General features: G+C 46.0%; 1 non-coding gene across 1 annotated transcript; it reads right to left on the bottom strand.

Moving 5' to 3' along the window:
• Window positions 1-4,034: 4,034 nt before the first annotated feature.
• On the bottom strand, window positions 4,035-4,084 carry MIR320B-1 (microRNA mir-320b-1). The gene has a single exon (NR_163105.1). It is a non-coding gene; the product is annotated as a microRNA mir-320b-1 (primary transcript).
• Between the last annotated feature and the right edge of the window lie 3,768 nt (window positions 4,085-7,852).

Here is a 7,852-nt window from a genome sequence, read left to right as displayed (position 1 = left end):
TTTTTCACATTATTTAAATGTTTTCTAGGTATTTTAGTTGATCTCAGAGGGAACATCAGTATAAATGTCCTGGTCTGATATTAAAAGCAGGAGTTGGCCGGGCGCAGTGGCTCATGCCTGTAATCCCAGCACTTTGGGAGGTCGAGGTGGGTGGATCACAAGGTCAGGCATTTGAGAACAGCCTGGCCAACATAGCGAAACCCTGTCTCTACTAAAAATACAAAAAAATTAGCTGGGCATGGTGGCAGGCACCTGTAATCCCAGCTACTGGGGAGGCTGAGGCAGGAGAATCACTTGAACCTGGGAGGCAGAGGTTGCAGTGAGCCGAGATCACACCACTACACTCCAGCCTGGGCGATAGTGCGAGACTCTGTCTCAAAAAAAAAAAAAAACAAGACTCCTTCTTCCCTCTTCTCTCAGATCTTCCATGATTCTTTCTTTCATTCAGATCTCTGTGCAAGTAGTATTTCTTCAGAGATGCCATTCTGACCACCCCATCAAAAACAGCCACCTCCAAAATTAGCGAGGTGTGGTGGTGTGAGCATAGCACAGTTACTTGGGAAGCTAAGGCAGGAGGATCACTTGAGTCCAGGAGTTCTAGGCTGCAGTGAACTACGATTGTACCACTGCATTCCAGCCTGGGCGGCAAAGCAAGACCCTAGCTTTAAAAAAACAAAAACAAAAAAAACCCCAGCCACCTCCATTCCTATGATCTCTGCTTCATTTTTCTTCATAGCATTTATCACATCTGCAAACGATTGCATATTTGTCTGCTTACTTGTTTATTGTCTTTCCAACTAGAACTTATTCATTCAACAAATATTTGTTGATCACATCCTATGTGCTAGGCATTATTCTAGGCATTGGACCAACACCAGAGAACAAGACAGACCAGATTCCAGCCCACAGACAGCTTACATACCCAGGGGAAGATGACCATAAACAGAGAAACTAATAAAGAATGTAAACTCATGAGGATAGGAAACTCGCCTGCTTTCTTTACCACCCCAGGGCATAGAACAGTGCTATATGTTAATTGAATTTATTAAGCTTTTGTCCTGACATTATTTTTCAGTATTATTGAATCCCTGGTATTTTGACTGTATTGTTGGTATACTGCTTTTTCCCTCTGAAATATGCAGCATTTCAAACATGTTAAGGGTTAAACACACTTGCATGTCAGCCTGGAAATATAATCACCATTTATTATATTACTGTTATGGGAAAATATGTTCTGAGTTCCAAATAATTAACTTCCAAGTGAACTTTTGGAAACTGACAGCCAAATTCATATATATTTGGGTGAGATTTGCCAATGTCTTTGCACTCTTTTACAGGGAGAGGCAACATGCCAGCCAGATCAGGCCAGACAGCCCTGGCGACTAGTGGGGTAACAGATGTCTCAGAAAAAACACCCCATCTACAAGGCTCCATTCTGCTGTAATCTCATGGTTGTTTGGATTCTTAGAATCTCAGATATATGGTGACACACTTTTCCCTGTGCAAGGACAGACGCTCTGTGATCAAACTAACATCTTTTCATTGGAGAGGCCAAGCCAAATTCTTAGAGTCCTCCACCTGGACCACAGCATGGTTGAAAGTGGCAGCCAGCCCAGGCAGCCAGCCCAGCTGCCCTGGGACGTTGAGAGAGAAAGATTGGGGGTCAGCCAATCTAATTCAGAAAAGCTACTCCAACGTGACAAGCGTCATGGCTTTCAGCCTACCCACAGGTTTGGGTTCTTTAAATTCTTTAGCAAAGGGAGGGAGGCCATACAGGGAAGAGCATGGGCCAAGAGCCAGAGCTGGATGTAAGGAGATGCAGATCCAAGGCTATTGAGTTAAGAAGAAAATCAGGATTTGCTGAGATTTTGGAAAAGACGAATGGAGAGTCATTAAATGCTCAAGGTTTGGGGCTGGGAAAGATCGGGAGCCTGTTGACCGTGGTGAGAACTAAGTTCAGAATGGAATACTGGTAGAAGAGATGAGCTCCTCTGATTCTTTTGATCTGGGGTCAAGCTATGTAGTTGAGGGAATTCTCAATCCCAATCAAAAATGGACTTGGACAGAGGGGATGGGATCATGAATCTGTGAAAATCCATCATAAAATTTTGACCTGAAAGATCCCTTTTAAAAGTCTTCTTAGACTAGTCTCAGACATATGTTCAGAAATAGGATCTTCTAAATGGGGCCTGGGAATCTGCACTTTAAATGCTTTGTGAGTAACTCATGCACAGCCAGTTTGGGACTTTCTGACTAGTCTAATCAACCTCTTTTTTTTTTCTTTTTTTTCAAGACAGAGTTTTGCTCTTGTCACCCAGGCTGGAGTACAATGGCGCAATCTCGGCTCACTGCAACCTCCGCCTCCTGGGTTCAAGCGATTTTCCTGCCTCAGCCTCCCAAGTAGCTGGGATTGCAGGTGCATGCCACCATGCTCAGCTAATTTTTTGTATTTTTAGTAGAGACAGGGATTCACCATGTTGGCCAGGCTGGTCTCGAACTCCTGACCTCAGGTGATCCACCCGCCTCAGCCTCCCAAAGTGCTGGAATTACCGGCATGAGTCACTGTGCCTGGTCATCATCCTCATTTTACAGAAGAAACTTAGGTCCAGAGAGGTCAAAACACAGCATAAGCAGCAACTGGAAGCTAGAATTTCTGACTCCTGGTTTCCTCTCCTTAGACCATGTAAAGTACATGATTAGTGAAGAGAATAGCTAATGAACACTGAGAACTAAATACCAGGCATTTTGCTAAGTTCTTTCCATATGTCAACTCATTTAATCCTTCCAGCCTCCCTTCGAGGGCAGGTGGTATTTGTTATCCCCTTTTACAAATGAGGAACCCAGAGTAAGAGAGGTTAAGTAACTTGACTGGGGAGTTAGGTGTCAATAAGTGCAGATCTGGGACACAAGCCCAGGCATTCTTCTTCAGATTCGCTCTTCACCGTCAGCCAAGAAAATAAGCTAACACAGCACAGGGGTTTTGTGAGGAAAGAAGAACATTAGCTGAATACAATCTTATTTCCCCCTGTGGGATAAAGTCATCTTCGAAGCTCCATCGGGGGCGGGGGCGCAAATCCAGACCCTTCTCTAACGCTAGATGGCGCATCTCAGGTTCTGAACACCCACCTGTGGATAAAGCCTTTGGGGACTACCCACTGGCTACCCTGATCTCAAGATATCATAGTCAATTCTCTCTCTCTCTCTCTTTTTTTTTAAAGACAGATGGTGGGGGCTGGGCGCTGTGGCTCACACCTGTAATCCCAGCACTTTGGGAGGCCGAGGTGGGTGGATCACCTGAGGTCAGGAGTTCGAGACCAGCCTGACCAACATGGTGAAACCCCATCTCTACTAAAAATACAAAAAAAAATTAGCCAGGCATGGTGGTGAGCGCCTGTAATCCCAGCTATTCAGGAGGCTGAGGCAGGAGAATCACTTGAACCCGGGAGGTGGAGATTGCAGTGAGCCGAGATTGCACCACTGGACTCCAGTCTGGGTGACAGAGTGAGACTCCGTCTCAAAAAAAAAAAAAAAAAAAAAAAAAGACAGATGGTGTCCTGTGTAAATTATTCCTAGTCTTCGGCTCTGGGGATCCTTGCCTGTGTAGGAGGGTAATCACCCAGAAGAAAGCTGGCTCTTGGGAGAATTGTTGAGTGGGACACTTTTAGCTCCAACTTGGCTGTTTTGTGAGGTAGGGAGGTTTGCTCTTTTCATTTGGCATTTTGAAGTACATTAAGAACAATTAACATCAGTTGCTTGTGAGTACACAGTATCAGGCTATCCTTAGACAAAATGCCTTGGCTTCAATCTTCTTTCAAGTGATGAAGGATAACTTGGCTAACACCCTTCATTTTTTTCCCCTTAAAACATGTAACTCTATGCCATTTGTGGTTTTATATTAGCCTTTTGGTTATAGCTATTGGTAGGTCTAGAAACCTCAAACTGATATAACCACTTGGCCATATCTTATCCACAAAAAAATTTTGTGTTGGCCCCCCCAAAGTGTTTAATTAGTTAATTAATTAGTTAATTTGTTTGCCCTCTCAACCCAGCTTTTCCTCACTCTAGGAAGAACTAGAAAGAGAGGGATTAATTTATTTTTGAAACACTAGTTTCCAATGAGCAAAATTAAGAATAATTTTTTTTTAATGTGGATTTCCTGATTCTCTTAAAAAGTAGGAAAATCAGGCAACACCACACCTTCCTTCCCAGCAGCAACACTTTGCTGAAGCTGTGTGTGCTCTTTCAGGCTGTGCTCTGGGTGCACGGGCCCCAGTACTCCCTGGCACTGTGCTTCAGCTCGGCTTCTGCAGGCTTCTGCATTTAACTCCCTGATGGACAAGATCAAGGAGTCTTCCAAAATGTCCAAAATAAACAACTGATTCCAGGCCGGTGCAGTAGAGGTTTCAAAATTCAAATGCAGAATGTTTTGAAGCAAGCTGGAATGTTCAGCCCGGGCACCAGACATTGCTGACTGGGGACTTCGGTGCACTCCTCTCCTTTGACATCTCTCCTTCCCTTAGGACTCTTCCTTTCTTTCTCTTTCTTTCTTTCTTTCTCTCTCTCTTTTTTCTTTCTTTTCTTTCTTTCCCCTTCCTTCCTTCCTTCCTTCCTTCCTTCCTTCCTTCCATCCTTCCTTCCTTCCTTCTCTCCCTCCCTCCCTTCCTTCCTTCCTTTCTTTCTCTCTGTCTTTCTTTCTGACAGAGTTTCGCTCTTGTTGCCCAGGCTGGAGCTTGTTGCCCAGGCTGGAGTGCAATGGCACGATCTTGGCTCACTGCAACCTCTTCCTCCCGGGTTCAAGAGACTCTCCTGCCTCAGCCTCCTGAGTAGCTGGGATTACAGGCATGCACCACCATGGCCGGCTAATTTTTTGTATTTTTAGTACAGACAGGGTTTCTCTATGTTGGTCAGGCTGGTCTTGAACTCCCGATCTCAGGTGATCTGCCCACCTCAGCTACCCAAAGTGCTGGGATTATAGGGGTGAGCCACTGTACCCGGCCTCCAATTCACTTCTCTGCCTGCTGATGAACTCCTGAAGGGGCCACCATCACATCACTGTTCAGGACTCATTTAATCGTTTCTATGTCTGGAGGGCAGAGGCATTCTTTTAAATTATACTTTTGTCTCCCCATCCAACACTTTGCACAGTTCTTTGCATATCATAGATGTGGAAATTAGAAAGAATGCCATGCTGGGAATCAGCCATAACACATCTGGGTGGTGATGGAAGTCAAGGGTTGAAAGATCATCCAGAAGGATGCAAGGGGCCAAGTAGTATGAAGAGGGGCAGGTTGAGATTGAAAGAACGAGTAATAGAGAAGGGATAATTGAGTATAGGGGTTCAAGGATGAAGGCCTAGGCAGAGGCCTCAGAAAGTACAGTCTTGCACCTTGATGGGGGTGCACCTTGGTGGGGGTCAGAGAGTTCCAAAGCAGGCTGAGATGCCCCTTCTGGAAGATTCCTTGACTCTTCTCTTTCTCTCCCCCTCCATATTCAGTTCTTCAGAGAATTTCATTGACTCTGCTTTCTAAATGCTTCCAGACTCCACCCATTTCCACAACCTGCATCAGCACCACCCTAGTTTAAGCTGTGATCATCTCTCACCTGCGCAATGGAAAGAACCTCCCATCCAGTGTCCCTTGTCCACCCCTACCATCTGATGCTCTATTCTTACCCAGCAGCCAGAGTGAGCCAAGCTCCTCAGGTTAGAAGGTCCTACTAGATTTGGCCTCTTTGACCTCTCTGATCACATTCGTCCTTCTCCTTCTGTTTTATGCCATTTCAGACACACTAACACACCTTTAATTTTCTGAACATGTTATGGGGCTTTGCACTTGCTGTTCCCTGCACTTGGAATGTTCTTATTCCAGAAATCTCCAGCGCTCACACACTCCCTGTAATCAGGTCTCTGCTCAAATGTCACTTCCTTTGAGGGGTCTTTTCTGACCACCTCACCTAGCAAAGAGTCCTTCTTCCCACTGGAACCCCCAAACATACACACTATTTCTTTTCCTTTCTGTTTTTCATTTGTTTGTTTGTTTGTTTTGGAGATACTCTCGCTCTGTTGCCCAGGCTGGACTGCAGTGGTGTGATCTCAGCTCGTTGCAACCTCTGCCTCCCAGGTTCAAGCGATTCTCATGCCTCAGCCTCCCAAGTAGCTGGGACCACAAGTGTGCACCACCACGGCCGGCTAATTTTTGTATATTTTGTAGAGACAGGGTTTCGCCATGTTGGCCAGGCTGGTCTCGAACTCCTGACATCAAGTGATCCACCTGCCTTGGCCTCCCAAGGTGCTGGGATTACAGGCATGAGCCACTGTGCCCGCCCACACATTTCTATACTCCACTTTTCTTCAGAACACGTTACATTATATTATATACTTGTTTCATTGTCTGTGTTTCCCACCAGAATGTAAGCTTCATGAGAGCAGAGACTTTTCTTAACACGTAGTAGGTGCTCAATAAATAAATGAAGGAGTCTAGCAAATGGGAACTGAGAGCTGCCAGAGTCACGGGTGTCTCTGGGAAAGAGGTAATAATTAACACACAAGGAAAGATTCTTGGTTGGGCACAGTAGCTCATGCCTGTAATCTCTGCACTTTGGGAGGCTGAGGCGGGCAGATCACCAGGTCAGGAGTTCAACACCAGGCTGCCCAACATGGTGAAACACTGTTTCTACTAAAAGTACAAAAATTATCCGGGTGTGGTGGTGCACGCCTATAGTCCCAGTGACTCAGGAGGCTGAGGCAGGAGAATCACTTGAACCCGGGAGGTGGAGGTTGCAGTGAGACAAGATTACACCACTGCATTCCAGCCTGGGTCACAGAGTGAGAACCTGTCTCTTAAAATAATATGAAAAATAAAACGTATATCTGATAACCATAGTCCCTTACTCAACACCTTCAGTGGCTTCCCAATGGTCCCAACCCCTTAACACACCATACAATGCCCTCTAGGTTCTGGCACTCGATTTCTTCTCAGCTCATTTCTTGTCACTTCTCTCCTACAGTCAAGTTTGGGCCCAGCAGACTGTCCTGGTCCTCTAACTGGGCTCCTTTCTGGGCCTGCAGAGGTGCTGTTTCTTCAGTCTGCGATTCCTTACCTCCCCTCTGTCTCTTCCTCTGCTGCTGCCTTCTGCTCTTTGGCATTCAACCGAGTTTTCCTTTCCTCTGAGAAGCCTGGGACCTACCCCGACCAAAGCTCCCTCCTCCTTGCCCCTCCCCCAATAACACAGGGTTGGGGTCTCTGCATTTGCTTCCTTAACACTGTACTTTTCTTGTCATGTCTATTTTATGGTCTGTGTCCCCACTAGACTGCAAGTTGCATGAGGGCAGGGCGGTCTATTCTGCTTTGGTCGCCTCGTGACGGTGTCTACCCAGCAAGTTGTGTGTGTTGGGTAAGTAGTGAGAAAACGAAAAAGCACTTGCTTTACAGGGCGGTTGGTCATAAAATAATAATAGCTTATATTTACTGACCACTTATGATGTATCAGGCACCATTCTAAATGCTTTACAAGTATGTCACAGATTTCTCCCATAACCCTCTTAAGGGTTATTTCCTCCACATAGCAGATGGGGAAATTGAGGCACAGAGAGGTTAAGTAACTTGCCAAGGGCCACAGCGAGGAAGTGGAGGAACCGGCGTTAGAACCCAGGCTGTTTCCAGAGTCCAAATTCTATCCAAGAGTGAAGTGCAATATGGGGTTCCACTTCGTGAACAGATTCAAGTCTCCAAAGGGCTTTGTTTTTGTTTCCAGGAGGAAGGACGAGCTTCTGTGCCGCCGGCTTCCCAGGTTATGGGTCGCCAGCTGGGCTTTGGGAAGGGCCTGTACATCTCGCCGGCGGCCCCGGAGTCTG

The sequence above is a fragment of the Pan paniscus genome, chromosome 1, assembly GCF_029289425.2.
Source record: "Pan paniscus chromosome 1, NHGRI_mPanPan1-v2.0_pri, whole genome shotgun sequence".
Lineage (NCBI taxonomy): Eukaryota > Metazoa > Chordata > Mammalia > Primates > Hominidae > Pan > Pan paniscus.
This window is presented reverse-complemented; position numbering and strand designations above follow the sequence as displayed.